Below are 17,244 nucleotides of genomic sequence, written 5' to 3' on the forward strand. Positions count from 1 at the left end.
GCCACCTGGCCCAGAGGAACCTGGAGCTGGAGGCCTGGAAGCCATTCACTTACTCACTGGGTGATTTAGCAAAAAAAACCTGACTTTTTATCTGCGGAATGTGGATGATAATAAGGGTGTGACATGGGGAAGTGAACAGTAGATTTAAGCAACTCTCAGTCTTACAACAGCCAATGAAAACAATGGCAGGCTCCCAAAAGTCCAAGAAGAGATGAGCCTATGGGGCAGGAGAAGCTTTGGTGTCTTAGGGGGTAACTGGCCGAGAAGGAAGTTGGAGCCAAAGAAAATGATTATCAACAATTTTGACAAATGTGTACGATCATGTAAGGACAACCACAATGATACAGAACAGCTCTATCACCACCAGACCCCACACAAAAAAATCATCCAGACTCCTTTATCGTCAATCCCCTTACCTACTCCAGCTCCCGGCAACCACCCGTCTATTTATGTCCTTTTTATATCCAGTTTTATACCCTTTTCTTTGCCTTTCTAAAAATGCCATATAAATAAAAGGAACTTGCGATACATAGCCTTTGGTTTCTAGTTTCTTTCGCTCAGCATAATGCTTTTGAGACTCATCCATGTTGGTGCATGTATCAATAGTTCACTCCTTTTTGCTGCTGAGGACCATTCCATTGTGTAGATGTGCCAAAGCTTGTGCATCCAGTCACCAGGTGAGAGACACTGGGTTGTCTCCAGTTTTGAGATGTTGTTAATAAAGCTGCTATAAACATTCACATACAGGTCTTTCAGTAAATGTTTTTATTTTTCTTGGTTTAATACTTAGAAGTAGAATTGCTAGATCATATGATAAGAGTATATTTAAATCTTATAAGAAACTTCCAAACTGTCTTCCAAAGTGGCTGTATCATTTTGCATTCCCACAAGCAGTGGGTGAGATTTCCATTATTCTGTGTTCCTGTCAACAATTGGTATTGTCAGAGGTTTAAGTAAGCACTATGAAGGCAATAGTTTTTGTCTATTTTGTTCACAGTTGTCTCCACAATGTTAAAATAATGACTGATCCAATAAAGATTTGTTAACTAAGTGAATAAATAATGCAGTAATTTTAGTTCAACAGTTCATTCATTACCCAACTATTTTTTTTCTTTTATTCAGCTATGGCAACTGGTTAAGAATCACAAAGTTGAGCCCTGGCTGGTGTGGCTCAGTGGATTGAGGGCCAGCCTGCGAACCAAAGGGTTGCCAGTTCAATTCCCAGTCAGGGCACATGCCTGTATTGTGGGTCAGGTTCCCAGTAGGGGGCTCTCGAGAGGCAACCACACATTGATGTTTCTCTCCCTCTCTTTCTTCCTCCCTTCCCCCTTCTAAAAATAAATAAATAAAATATTTTAAAAAGAAAAGTCAATCTTTAAAAAAAAGAATCACAAGGTTGAGAGAAATCCCTACATTTCTGTATACCTCGTGCTCTGTTTAAGAAACACTCAGTCTTGAGCAGGCATCCAAATCATGGGAGGGTATGTTAAAACAGATTCCTGAGCCCCACTCCCGGAGTTTCTGATTCAGCGGGTCTGAGCAGGGCCTGAGGTTCCACGTTGCTAACAACCGCCCACGTGGTGCAGACGCTGCCAGACCCAAGGCTGCACTGTAAGTAACAAGTGTCCAGATCAGGAAGATGGACGGTCTAGAAAGCCAGGGCTCTAAATCTCACTGCACAGAGACTACCTGCACTTTCATCACTTTCAGCCCAGGTCACTTTCCATCTTCCCACTGCAGAATCGATTTCACCCTGACCCCACTTAGACCCCTTATTGAGCTTTTCCTGACATGCCCTGGCCAGGCAGGGAGGGCATCAGCAGGTAACAACCAGGTCCTTGGGCCTGCTTTAGTTCCAGCTGAACTGGCTCCCAGATCCTCTGAACAGTGGCTCTTTGCTACTGTCACTGGCCTCTTTAACAGCCTGAGTTACCTCCTAATTCACTCTCCCTCCCTTCCATCTTTTCTTCCTTCCTTCCCCTACCCACTGCTTTTTAGTCACTGGAGTCTTCCTGCCTTCATCACTTACCTGGATTTGCCCAACCAGCTCTTTGGGTCCATGGCTAGTTCAAGTCCAAAGAGCAAGTGGAATAGTCACTGGTCTCAAACAGCCACAGTGAGCACCACTCCAGCCCCACTAAAGAACCAGGAGGCTGGAGGAAGGCTGATGAGCAGCTTCTTTTCAGGGTCCAGTGTGAGCTGAGTCCTGAAGTTCCGAGGCAGGGAAGCAGGGAGTGGGGTGAAAGCACACTAAGGAGAGAAGTGGAAGAGAGAGTCTGTGATGGGGACCAGTGGCATAGAAAGGTTATAGGAGCAAAGAGAGGGTCCGACAGGGCAGGGGATTAAAATGCAAAAGGCAAAGCTTGCCAGTTACAAATGATCCTGTGAGGGACACCAAATTTTCATTTCCAAGACAAGTAGAATACACAATATTGTGTATTTCTGATACATTCCTGACATCTTCCTTATCTTAACCTCTTCCATTTGCTTGGCTCAGAGAGCCCTCTCTCTCTCTCTCTCTCTCATTCCTGCATAGAAGAATCAGGTATTAGAATATACGCTGGCTGCCCTTTCGTATTTGTAGTTTGGAGAGTGTGACTTTTAATTCTGCACAGTCCTATTTTCTATCAATGGTCTGCTTTTCCAGGTCAAGCATAAACTTGTTAAAGGCAAGATCACCTATAACATGACCCAATTTTTTAGCCTAATCTTCTTTTGTTTAATCTTTACAACATCCAATGAATTGCTTAATGAGATTTAAGCTATGAAATCTTAATGTTAAAATAAAATGAAGTGTTTATGGAGGAACTGTTAAATCCTTGTGATATGCTTAGAAGTACTACAAAAAAGTCAAAGGAATATATATAAACAAGAACAGCAAAAATTGGCGGGTGATGAATCTGGGTTCTGGATTCAAAGGAGATTCATTATTCGATTCTCTCTACCTTTTAAATGTTTTTCAATTTCCATAATAAAAAGTTTAAAAAAAGAAAGCCACAATGGAATCAGTCCAGCAGTAATGCTTTGGAATCCCCCACCCATACTCCTTTGAGAGGTTTAAGGGGAATTATTTAAGTGACTCATGTCCACACACAGATTGGCTTTTTATGACATCCTTTAGTCCAGCCCAGTGGTTCTTTTTGGGGGGTGGGGTGAACTATGCGTAACATAAAATTTATCATTTTTAACCATTGTTAAGTGTACAATTCAGGTGCATTCATCCATTACATTTGCAAGGTCATTCTACCACTGTTAGTGGTTCTTTCTATTTTTTTAGTGGCTGTTAAACGTTAAATGTTAGTGTGCAAAAGAACTCCTAAACAGGGTGGCATATGCACAACATGTACTTTGGATCTCATGGGCAAATGCAGGCCATTGAAAGGGATTTTGACAAAAGGGACATTTTACTTTAAGAGATGACACTACTCCCACCCAATCCACCTACCCCACTATGAGACTTCTCTCCTCCCTGGAGTGTCTAGCTCTGAGCTGAGTCCCTGAACTCACCCCACACCCCTCACAATTAGGAGAGGAAGATACTGAAGTGGAAACTGCATTTTTCACTTTGTCTACTAGGCTCTGCCTTCCTGGGGCTTGTCCCATCTTCCCCCTCACTCTCAGCGAGTCCAGGCTAAGCTCACACTGCTGCTAAAACATCTGCTTCCCCACCCATGGACAGCAAGTCTTGGCTTCATAGGGCACCTGCTTTTTACCTCACTTGGCAACTGTCTGGCTTTGGAACCAGGTTAGGTCTGAGCCAAACACAATTTGCAGACCTGTTGGCCCATTAGAACCAGCGGGAAAAAGCACCCCTGCCTGGGCCTACCTAAAATCCACTGAAGCCAAATTGCCAGAGGTGGAGGAACTTTAAAAAGCCAAAGTGGTAGAGTTTGGCAAGCCAGGGGTAAAATGGGACAAGATCACATTAGACTTAGGCAGGGGCTGGATCACTCAGGGTCTTGAAGGCCATGTTCAGGAGCCTGGATTAAATTCTATTCTACTTTCCTCTTTCATAAACTAGGGAGCAGGGGGATAGTCTACACTACCAGCTTGCATATTTATATCAAAGCCACTCTGTGATTGACAATTGTAACAATAATAACAATAACAAGGACAAAAGAACTATTATCATTTACTTCGTTTCAGCCATTAGGTTAAGTGAATTCTCCATCACACCGTAGAGCACACACTTAGAAATAGATTCAGCCCTAGCTGATGTGGTTCAGTGGGTTGAGTGCTGGCCTGTGAACTGAGGGGTCATCGGTTCGATTCCCAGTCAAGGCAACATGCCTGGGTGGTGGACCAGGTCCCTAGCAACTGATGGATGTTTCTCTCTCACACTGATGTTTCTCTCCCTCTCCTTTTCCCTCCCTCACCCTATCTCTAAAAAAGTAAAATAAAAACTTTTACAAGTAAAAGAAACAAATCTTACTTTTTTTAAAAAAAGCAAGAAATAGATTCATTATTTAGCCTTTATTTGACCATATCTTTGCCTCTGAGACTGAAATAGAAAATATTAATGGTCAGGGGCCCTGAGCAGTATTTATTTATTGGGTTGGCCAAAATGTCTATATGTTTTCCATAAAATAAAACACACATTTTTCATTTTCACCAATACATTTATTTACTTGGATATTTTGAGTATGTCAACTAGTTCCTGTGTGGTATAATGTTGATTGTTCTCAATTAATGTCTCAATTTGATCACTATCAACTTCAACTGGTCTACCCGACCATGGAGCATCATCTTCCAGTAAGAAATCTCCAGCACAAAACTTTGCAAGCCATTTTTGATACATTTGATCAATCACAGCACCTTCTCCATACACTGCACAAATCTTTTCTTATAAGTTGCATTTTTACCTTTCTTGAAATAATAAAGCATAATATGCCAAAAATGTTGCATATTTTCTTTCACCTTCTATATTAAAATGGCTACACAAAAATTCACCTATTTTGATAAGTTTTTCTACATGCATGCTAATACGACAGCTGTCACAATACAATCTAACAAAATTGTTTTGAATGAAGTTAAGGACAGTTAAGTGCAAATAGAGCCATCTTACAGAAAAAAAAAAAAGAAACAAAATTTTTGGCCAACCCAGTACTTGGAACCTGTGACTTACAGCCACCTCCAGTGTGAGGGTTGGTAGGAACAATCCAGCACATGGGAGACTAGCTTCAAGCAAGTTAATTCTGGCATAGGTTAGACCCAATATCGTAGACTTTATTTTATTTATGTTAAATCTATTGACATGGGAACACTTTGGGATATGTAGCTGAATAGCCTCCTGCTACTGAGAACTGAAAGGAACATACTCAAGACAGCTATTCTGGTCTATGATGCTGATTGAATGCTACCATCTTTTACCAAAAGAAGTCTTAACAAATCAACCCAACTTCTGCTTGTCAGAAAGCATGACCCAAGACCAGCCACTCTAGAATCAACATAGTCATTAATGGCTTTAAGCCCTGCAATATTTTGTTGGTTTGCTTCAACAGTTTTATTTGGTAAGTTTTATCATTTAATTATTCAATATTTCTTTTTTTAAGTTTTCTTTTTTTAATATTTTATTTATTTATTTTTAGAGAGGGAAGGGAGGGAGATAGAGAGAGAGAGAGAGAAACATCAATGTGCAGTTGCTGGGGGTTATGGCCTGCAACCGAGGAATGTACCCTGGCTGGGAATCTAACCTGGAACACTTTGGTTCCCAGCCTGCACTCAATCCACTGAGCTACACCAGCCAGGGGTTTAATTATTCAATATTTCTTGAGCTAGAACAATTTTGTCCCCCAGGGGACACTTGACAATGTCCAAAAACAATTTTGGTTGTTACAGCTGGCGCAGTGGGGGATAGCGGAGAGGGCAGAGGGTGCTACAGGCATCTGGTGTGTAGACACTGTCTGGGGAAGCTACTAACATCCTGTAACACACAGGAAAGCCCCATGACAGAAAGTTATGTGAGCCACAATATGAAGAGCACCAAGGTTGACACTCTCTGAGTCACCTAGAAATACTTTTCTAAGATGACTGTATTTTTGGAAGGTTCAAGAGGAGCTTATATTGTTTAATACTTTAAGTCTCTTGGATTCTTTGTTGATGATTTTAATGGCCATATTAGGAAATTGGTCACAACTCTTTAAAGTTTTTCTAGACAAAACATGTTACAGTCATGCTTTCGAATGGAGAACACTGAAGCTTTCGCCTGCATGTTGGAGCTGGTACTGGACACACCCAGAGTGGTTTTCAGGGTGGAGTCTTGGCCTTCTGTGTATACTTTGAGTAGCTTTAACTTTCAAAGAAGAATGTCCTCTCCACGCTCAGTGTGGTGCAAGAGCCACCCTTCATCAGCATCATGATCTACACTCAAGTTCTTGCCCAAGAACATCACTGTAGCAGGGACAGCTAGTGAACCCAACATGGACTAACACTCTCTTCCACAGGGGAGCATCATTACCAGACAGTGGCCAGCTCCTGTCTTTCTCAGCAACCCGCCCCCCCCCCATGTACACACACACACTAAACATAGCGGATGGTGTGTGTCACTTCTGGGTTGATAAGGTTGAAAAGTGAGCCCACTATTATCTTGTCCTCCCCCATCTGCTAACTAGAGGTGGAGCCACAAGGTGGCTGGAGCCCAGGTCCTAAGTCACCCTCTGGAGGAGAGTCACCCCACCCATTAAGTAACATCCGTGCTTAGACGTTACACGAGCAGGAATCCACTCACAGCAAGCCACTGAGATTTTGAGGTTTGTCTGTTATAGTAGTTAATGTGACCCAACCTAACCTCAAACACTTCACCTCCCACTTTCTTCATCAGTTATAAAAATCACTGTTTATAGAAGATCCTTTGAAGCAAAGGTCAGCAAACCATGGCATGTGGGCCAAACCCAGCCTGCTGCCTTTTATTGTGTGGCTACAGTCCACAAGCTAAGAGCAGTTTTTACACCTTTAAATGGCTGGAGAAACACAGACTCATAGCCTGACTGGTGTGGCTCAGTGGGTTGGGCATTGTCCCGCAAAGTGAAAGGTCATTGGTTCAATTCCTGGTCAGGGCACGTGCCTGGGCTGTGGAGTTTGGTCCCAGTTTGGGGGCATGTAAGAGGCAATCAGTAGATGTTTCTGATGTTTTTCTCCCTCTCTTTCTCCCTCTCTTCCCCTCTCTCTAAAAATAAATAAAATCTTCTTTAAAAAGACTAATAACATTTTGTGACATAGAAAAGTTGTTAAAAATATTCCAATTTTAGTGTCCCTTAATAAAGTTTTGTTGGACCCCAGCCACACTCACTGGTTTACAGACGTTCTGTGGCTGCCTTTACCCTACAACGACTGCACTGAGTAGTTGTAACAGAGACCTCATGACCCTAACATCCAAAACATTTACTCACTGGCCCTTGAGAGAAAAAGTTTGTCAACCCTGCCTTGAAAGATATGCAGATCATCCATTCATCCAGATATAATGTTTAGAAATTGTCTCCTGCCCCTTTTCTGCCAAGAGAGTCTGGATGGCGCTCATGCTAGGTCTGCTTTGCTTTAACCCCCTGTAGGATAGCTTTCATTGGGCAGTTCCAAGGCACTATTGCAGGGATATTTTTGAGAATCCCAGGAGATATTTCTCTTAGTCCTCTACACCAAGATAATCTGTGCCAATCCTTTGTGACAATCCTTATCACAAAATATTTGCTTGGGGTCCAGAGGTGCTTTACGCCAAATCTATAGCCCTGTCTTCAAATGAACTGGCTCTTAGATGAATTTCTTGAACACTGACACTACCCAGGAATTATTTTATTGCCCTACATTTTTCTCTTTGCCACCATCATTTCCTTTAACAAATCCACTCAAGTCCTAACTGATGTGACTCAGTGTACTGGGCATCGTTCTGCAAACTGCGTGAGAGGCAACTGATTGATGTCTTTCTCTCTCTTTTTCTCCCTTCCTTCACCTCTCTCTAAAAATAAGCAAATAAAATATTTTCTTTAAAAAAATGTACTCAATTGCAAATGTTTCTCCAGGTTGCTTCAGAAATCCTTTTTGAAATGAGGCCAAATGAGAATTAATAAAGATATAAACAGAAAGACTATGAATTGTATTACATCACTATAAATGTGCTCAACTCTTCTATCATCAAACCCTCTATGCTGGGAACTATGCCTCACAAAATCCTCTTGACTGTGTGATTGTGGGTCTCAGAGGGGAAGTTGAATGAGATGAAGGGCAGAGGCAGCAGCCATTGGGCTCCACAGGCCTCCATATGTTAGAGAAGGTGAGAAACTTGCAGAGGTACAGGCAGGTTCTCCTCACGACTAGCTCCTCTTCTTGCCTTTTCCCAATTGCCAGCTCTGTGAACTGGTAGTGATCCCAGGCCCCAATACCAGGTACATTGCTTCAAACCTGCAGAGGCACTAGCCAACTAAACCCTCCACCTTCCACAGACTTCTACACCACTCCCCTGTACAGGGTAACTCCAGCTGCTCCAAAGATGTGCCCATCCCTGCCATTTCCTTGCAAGTTTCAGCTCAATTACCAGCTGTAATGCTGGCTAGTGACCCTTCTGTGATCCTATGAATCCCCTTCTTAGACCTGTGCTCTCCCAGATGCTCCCACAATTGTGTAAGGTATAATTCCACTAAATTCCTTATTCCACAATACTCACAGTGATTCAACTTCCCTGATTGAACCCAGACCAATACAAGTAACATAACATTTTATTACAAGTAGGATTGATAGTGAAGAACACCTCTCTCATCTTAACTTCTGTTATTGGATGCATATGATCTCATTAAATGAAAATGTCCTCATTCCTAGATCCCAACTTGGAGAAGAAGCATTTCTAATTCTGCAAGTTTCATCCAGTGCTGTGAAAATTTCTCAACTCTCAGACCCACAGGAAGGTGCGGGCTGTTAGAGGTGGATGGACTCAGCATCACTTTGCATCACCTGCTCCCTCCCACTCTCCTAAGATGTGGCCATCTCCCAAGTGTTTCTTTTTTTAGCATCTAGAAGGTAGCATTTTTGCTTTGCTGATTGGGACCAAGAACCACCCTCCCTGCTCATGCAATTTTCCTAAATCTTCCCTCAGCCCCAGCACAATAGCAGCTGACCTGAGACATGGGTGACATCGATTGCCTTCTTGGTGTATTTTGAAAGATACTGGAATTCAGTCATTGATGATTTATTCTTTGGTATGTACCCAGTCATAAATGCTTTGTTTGCATTTAGAGTCTCTTTTAAAAGTACAAATGCTTCTCAAAGACACAGTAACAATAGCAAACCACTATATAGCTCTCACTGTGTGCTAGAGACTGTTCTGGACACATCACAGATATTAGCTCATCTAAACCTCCCAACAATCCTTTGAGGGAGTCACTTTTACTATCACCCCCCTTTTTAGGCACAGAAACCAAGGCACAGAATATCTGGGTAGTGGCACAGTGTCCCCCAGCTAGTCAATATCAGATACGAACCCCAACATCTGGTTTGGAGTGTGTTTTTAACCAGCCCATTTTCCTATATCTCTACAGATTTGATTTTACTTACTCATCTATTTAGTCAATAAATATTTATTGAGCATATGCTATGTGCTGGCTAGGTAGCTGGGCCTTGTAGATATGGTGGTGAGTGTATCCCCACTGTCCCTGCCACCATGGATACGGTCCCTGCTACCCTGGCCTCATTTGCATTCTCATATCTACTAAAATTTATATTGTCTGGGATTTTCAGTATACAGAGTGCTTTGAAAAATAATAGTGTGCAAGTGGTAATAATAACTATTATTTATTAAGTGTATCCTGTTGTGCCAAACATTGAGGTTATTTCTGCAAGTTCCCCACTGCCTAATTACCCATGCAGCAACGCCAACCTGCCCCACTCCCCATGCCTCAGCCACCTTCCACAGCTCCCCAAGGGGGCCCTTTAACTGCCTTTCTGAGGCACCCAGGACCTGCTCAGACCCACCCTAAGTTCTGTGTTTGTTCTTGTGCTCGGCTTGGAGGGAGTAGAGGGATTGGGGTAGGACCCCTATTGGTCCTAGAAGATGGAAGTTGTCATTATACTAGAATTAAGTTAGGTGATCCTTTCCTTTATCTGAAAAAAGACTAGAATTTCTTTAAGAAGGATTTTTTAAAGTATTTACTGAGGACTTTTTTAAAAATTAGAATTACCTTTCAATTTTTTTTAAGATTTTGTTTATTTATTTTAAGACAGAAGGAAAGGAAAGGAGAGAGGGAAAGAAACATCAATGTGTGGTTGCCTCTCAAATTCCCCCCTACCCCCCTAACCCCCCACCAGGGACCTGGCCAGAAACCCAGGCCTGTGCCCTGACTGGAAATGGAACTAGCAACCCTTTGTTTCGAGGCCCACGCTCATTACTAAGGACTTTTATGAAGAGACTTTTTAAAAATCTTATTACTATTATTACTAGTTACCTATACCACATCAAAAAAATGTTTACAGGCATCAAAATAAAAGAATCGTTCTATCTCAAATTACCCGTTCACCAAAGAGTGCAGAACTGAAGTCATGACCTCCTTCCCCAAATGCAGTATTACTCCTACATTCTCCATCTTGTTTAATGGTCTCTTCAATCATCACACTGGACCCTGGAGAGCAGCCTCACCTCCTCCCTACCTTTGTCCACCCTTCTCTCCACACTCAGTTAATCCGTGTCTTAGCCTGTCAGTTTGGGGCATTGTAATCAATGGCCAGAGCCTGCTGTGTCCACATGGAGGTCCAGTCTGACCCCATCTGAGACCAGCTCCAAAAGCTACTGCTGAGAGTGTAAGAGGAAAAGATGGTGCTGAAGAAACAAATTCTTCCTTCTGCTTTATCTTCAGCCAATCTGGATCCTGCAGAATCCTGTTCAAAATGCTTGGAGGAAGACAGACAGGCAATTAGGTGTTATCTGTCATCTTAGCTAGATGTTTACAAAACCCACATTAAAATTCTGAGGTGGAATGTATTTACCTTCCAAACAAGGGAAGGCCAGGCCATTCCTGTAGTGTGCTCATCCCTCTCCCCCCAGAGCCCAGTCCTCTTCTGGGTGGTTAATCCCCAGAGGGCTGAAACTGTCCAGTAAAAGCCACTTAGCAACAAGTGAAACCACTGGTCTCTGGGAAGGCCAGAGGCAACTAAGGGCATGACCTGGAATTGGAAGAATGGAGGATGAGGGATAAGAACATTTTTTTAAATAATTAAGTTCACTTCCTCTTTAACTTCCTGTGATGACTTCTGTTCTCACCACTCTCCAGAAATCACCCTCACCAAGTCATGACTGACCACCTATTTACCTCTGATGATCTTTCCTTGCCTCTTATTCCTTGCAACTTGGGCTCCTGAGCTTTCAGGCCCCCTTATTCTTAAACTTCCCTTCTTAACAGGTTCTCCTGGAGACCCCCTTTCACCTCTCCTTTCCCTTCTCTAGATCTGTTGAAGGTTCTACTCTCTCCTCCCATCCTCTAAATGCCAGCATTTGTCAAGGACCAGCCCCTGGGTCTCCACTTGTCTCTCTCCACACCTTCTCCCTCAGAGAGACCACTACCTCTACCCTAACTGACCCCAACACTGTCTCCTCCAGTTGAACTATTCACAGATACTGTCATCACCTCTACCTGTAACAACTCTTCTCAATTGTCTCACCTTTATCAAGAGCTGTGCTATTGTTTTACCATACGAGATTAAAATGGAGCAGTCCTCTCTGTCTCGTCTCTCTTTCTTGTCCTCCTTATTCAGTCAGACCCCAAGTTACACCTCCAAAATGAGACTTCAACACATGCCTACATAAAGACCTATCTCCTAACTGGTCTCCATCATCACAATTCTGATTTGGGGCTCTATGAAAGGGCCGTATTTGGCTCATTTGAGTTCAAATGTCATTTAGAGTCATTCTTATCACTTCTAGTTTGGATTCACAAACTTTTAAGTCAGATACAAAGAATGAACTCACCTTCCATCCATTCCTATCCCAGCGATATATTAGGATATTGGGTTAATCCTCCTGTTGATCATTTTAAACCCTAGCCAAAATATTTTTTTTAAATGTTAAGGCACTGGAAAACATTAATGAGCAGGCAGAAACTGCTTCAATAGATCCATATTTACCCTCTCTACCCCCTAAGCACTGGGTGCTGTGGTGCCTGGGAATAGATCCTTACTGGGCTCAGGAGTCAGAGGTCAGGGTTCAGGAAAGCAGCTGAACATTGAAGGGGTAAATCCCAGAAAAAGAGAGTCACAGAGTAGGGACCCCAAAATCTATGTGCAAACCCCCCTCAGATCCTTGTATGACTTTGAACTGTACATGTTCAGGGAAAGAATCCAAGAAACCCAGCAGAAAGCAATAACTGAGAGGCTAAAGTCTATGCAGATATTGTAAGAGCAGACTGACACTGAGGAGACTGAGTTTTAAATCAAGTTTGAACTTCAAGCTAAAAGAGGCCCTTACTTTTCCAGTGAAATTCCATAAGTGGCATATCTTAGAGGTAAGAAATCTATCCCAAGGCTAAGGGTTAACCCCTAGGATTAAGGGAAAAATAGCCCTGCCGTAACAGAACCAAATGAAGCCTCTGTAATAACTGAGTGATCCACTGGTAATTTAACTACTATCTAGAACAAAATTCAACCCTCTTTGGAGTAAGACACCTAAACCCAGCACCTCTGCAATGTAACGTTCAATACTGAATATATTGGTTGGCCAAAAAGTCCTGCTTACTTTTTTCTGTAAAATAAAAGGCACATTTTTCATTTTCACCAATAATTTTTTTGACTTGGATATTTTGAGTATGTCGGCTCTCTCCCACTATTGGTTTCTAGTGGGTAGAGGCCACGGGTGCTGCTAAACATCTTCCAATGCATGAGATGGCCCCACAGCAAGAATTATTTGGCCAAAACATCAATAGTACCAAGAAACTTCGTAAATGACTTTTGACACATTCAATCTGTCACAGCACCTTCACACACTGCAGAAATGTGTTTTTTTTGCATTTCAGTTGCATTTTTACTTTTCATGAAGTAATAAAGATTAGTATGCCAAAAATGTTGCTATCTTCTTCCAATTTCAAAATTAAAATGGCTGCACAAAAATTCACCATTTTTTAAAATTTTTATTTTTTGCATTTTTAATTTTTTATTATATTTTATTGATTATGCTAATACAGTTGTCCCAATTGTTCCCCCTTTTCTCCTACAAATCTATTGCCCCCCACTCCCTCAGGCAATCCCCCCACCATTATTCATACCCATGGGTCATGCATTTAAAATTCACCAATTTTGATATTTTTTAAATGAATGCTGATATGACATCTGTCACAATACAATCTAAAAAAATGTTTCAAATGAAGTTAAAGATTGCTAAGTACTACAAGGGGCACCACACAGAAAAAAACTCAATGAAATTTTTGGCCAACCCAGTTACAAAAAATTATCAGACTTATGAAGAAGCAGGAAATTGTGACCCACAATCAAAAGAAAACAGTCAATGAACCCAGATATATTAACAACCTATAAGTTGGAATTAAAAGACAGGATTCTGAAATAACAATGATAAATATGTTAAAGCACCTCTGAGTGAATATGGTAGATGAAAGGATGAGAAGTTTAAGGAGAGAAATGAAAATGATATTAAAAAAAGCTAAATGGGGATTATAAAACTGAAAATTCTAACATCTGAAATTATTTTTAAAATTCATTGGATAACATTAAGAGTAGATCAGACAATGTAGAGGAAAAGATTGGTGAACTTAACAATCACTCAATAAAAATTATCTGAACTGCATTGGCTAGTGTGGCTCAGTGGATTGAGCACTGACCTGTGAACCAAAAGGTTTCTGGTTCAATTCCCAGTCAGGGCACATGCCTGGGTTGCAGGCCAGGTCCCCACTATGGGGTGTGCAAGGGGCAACTACACATTGATGCTTCTCTTCTTCCCTTTCCCTCTGTCTAAAAATAAATATTTTTTAAAAATTATCTGAACTAATGCACACATTTAAAGAAACACTAAAAAAGAAAACTTCAATGATTTGTGAGACAGTGAGGCATCTAACACATGGGCAACTGAAATTCCAGAAACATATGAGAGAGAGAGAATTGAGCAGAAAGAATGTTTGAAGAAATATGAACAAAATTTTTTCCCAGTTTTATTAAAAATATCAATTTACAGACCCAAGAAACTCAACAAACCTTAAGCATGATAAATACAAAGAAAACTATCAGTTAAATTTCTGAAAACCACAAAGAAAGAAAAAATCTTAAAAGCTGCAAAAGTGAAGAAAATATTACATAAAAGAGAGAATCAATATTAAGAATGATGAGTTCTTCCTTTCCAGAAAAGATAGAGGCTGGAAGACAATAGAATGGTATCTATGAAGTGCTGAAAGAATAACATGGTCAAACTAGAATTCTATATCCTGTGACAATATCCTTCCAAACTGAAGGTGGAATCAAGATATTTCAGGTGAATAAAAACTAAATTTATCATCAGTAAATCCACATAGGAGAAATGTTCAAGGAAGTTCTTCAGGCAATAGGGAAATTATACCATATGAAAATTCAGATCAACTGGAAAGAATGAAGATCACCAAAAATGCTAAATATATGCAAAAATACTTTTAAATCTTTTTTCTTTTCTTACATTATTAAAATATAATTGACTGTTTAAAGCAAAAATAACAATCTATAATGAGATTCTTACCTTTGTGGAAGTAAAATATCTAACTACATCCAAGTACCTCCTATTTCTTTCCCTTGCACCCTAAGGGATGGGGAAGGGCCCTTCAAACTGGCCACCTCAGAACCCTCAGGTCAACTGCACAACGATCATGAATGTTCTCTCTACTTAGGGAGAAACTTCCTCCCCAAATTCCATCCCCTTTTCAGGCTTCCTGATGTCTCCCAGGGCCTAGCCCTTCTCCCAGTTATGTGAGGTTCCTGAGCTCTTATTCATTCTCCATAGGACAGCCCATTGATTTTATCCAAGAAGCAGGCATCGATAACTTCCTCTCTACAGGACTTTTGCATTTTGGTTCCCCTTCTTGGAATAATTTCCTCCTCTCCTGTCTAGGTAATTTCTTATTTATCCTTCAGATCCCAGCTCAAATATCATCTCCTCAGGGAACCTCTCACTGACCTTCCCTTGACCCCCATCATGCCCCACGTCTGTGTCCATGCCTGGATGTCATGTTCGGTCTCCGAGTTCCTCTGGACAAGGCACCACCATTGTCATTCCTCCAGAACCCCGAGGCTGAGCCCACATGACCACTGCTGCTGCAGGAAATGCATACCTACCTGTCTAGTTCTCACCTGACTACCAGGATATTCATCTCTTCTGAGCTCTTTGGACCTTCTTGATGCCAGCTGACCTCCAGTCCAAACTTCTCATCACAACTGTTAGATTCTTCTCCCCAGGGCCACCTTCTTTTCTTCAATCCATCCAGTTTGCTGGTCATAGCCAACCTCATTCTGCTCCATCCTCCTGCCAATAAATGGCATGTTATGTCCATGTAAAATTGAGACTCAGGGAATGCCCATACTTAGAGGCAGGAGAAGGACAAGAAGATATTTGGGGCCAGCCTGGGTTTGGGTTGGCCCTAGGTACTCCTATGACACCTTCACTGCACTCATGACATTATATTATCATTGGCCTATAACCCTATTCTTCATTGTCTCCCAGTGCCCAGCACAGGGTCTGGTTGCATAGATGCATACTATCAATGTTTGTTGAGTAAATAAATAAAAATTTGAAAAGTCTGGAAAGACCCTTCAAATGGACTTACTAAAGTGAAGGAAGAAAAGTTTCTTCCTTCAAATGGAGTGATCAAAGTGAAGGGAGAAAATATTGTTTTAGGCACTGGTGTGGCAGTTGGTAGGTCACAGTCATCTGGCAGAGCCTGGATGAGTGCCTGTCCAGCCCTGATGCCAAAGCACACCCTTGAAGTCATGCTTGCCTAAGAGGGTTTCAGTGATGGTCATTTTTTCTTGTACTAGAAGACATTACATAATGACATTACTGCCATTAGGCCTGGGATTCATCAGATAACATACTCCTAGTGTATTCTCAGCAATTATCTGAGTGTACTTGACATTTACCTCGAAATCAGTGATTCATAGTCCTGGCGTGACCGTCTCTAATACCTCAAGTAAATCAACAGACTCTCCAAATAAGTTAAATTTATATGCAGCTTAACACAGATTTCCAGGGCCCACCCCAGACATATTTAATAGGACTCCCTAGAGTTGGGCCTAGAAATCTGCATTTTTAATAAAGATTCTCAGATGATTCCAATGCAGCACTCTGGAATCATTGCTCTATTCCAGTCCTCTTGTCTTCTGGATGAGCAAACTGAGCCAGGAAGATGAAAATGACTTGCCTAAGATCACACAGTGCCAGGATTCAAGCCAGAACCCAGGCTTCCTGACTCCAATCCCAATGCTCTCTCAACCGTGGTGTGCAGCCTCAAAGTCCCCAGACACTTGCTCCTAGCTTCTGGGAAACTGAGCAAGCCATAATTACAGTAATCCTTCTTTTTCTGGCCTTGCTTCTAAATGCCATGCAGCCTGAGGGGACAGGAAGAGGGTGGACAGTGGCTGTAGCATAATGTGATCAGCTAGCTCTGAGGGGCTTTTTCAGACACAGTGGCAGAGGCTGAGCTGGCATGTGAGCGACTGTCCCATCAGTTGGCTAGGAGCCCCACCCTCCACCAGCTGTTTTCCTCCTCAGGCTCTACTCGACCTCTCCCCACCCCGTTTGTCAGCAGCTCTCAGAGATGAGAAAAAAGAGAGACAGCTATGCTTGTTTCTCCTTGGAACTAATGGCACAAAGAAAGACACCTAGAGGTTGTGACTGGAAAGGCTGCCTGGGCCGTTTCCATAGTAACGCCATCATCCCTGCCCTAGCAGCTACGTGCTACATGGCATGTGCACTTTCTCGGGTCCTTGGAGGACATTGCTGTCTCTCACTGGCTCAGGGTTCAGGAGTGGGTTGTTAATCCTGGTACTTAGATAACAAGATCCAAATACATATGCGGGACTGTGAGCCAGCTAGAGCTGAGGGCACATGTCTGCAGGCCATCCAGGGAGAGATCCAGAACTTGGGCACCTTTACATGCCTTTTACCACAGGAGCTGGCAGGTGCTTAAATACTCTTGGATGAATAGCTGAACAAATGGGAGACTCTCAGAGGATCTACAATAAGCTCTTTTGCTCATGGAGGTGAGACAAAACCAGAACAGGGTGTGCAGCAGAGTCTGGAGGGGAAGA

The sequence above is a fragment of the Phyllostomus hastatus genome, unplaced genomic scaffold (genome assembly GCF_019186645.2).
Source record: "Phyllostomus hastatus isolate PE091 unplaced genomic scaffold, TTU_PhHast_1.1 phas_scaffold_78, whole genome shotgun sequence".
In the NCBI taxonomy this organism is placed as follows: Eukaryota; Metazoa; Chordata; class Mammalia; order Chiroptera; family Phyllostomidae; genus Phyllostomus; species Phyllostomus hastatus.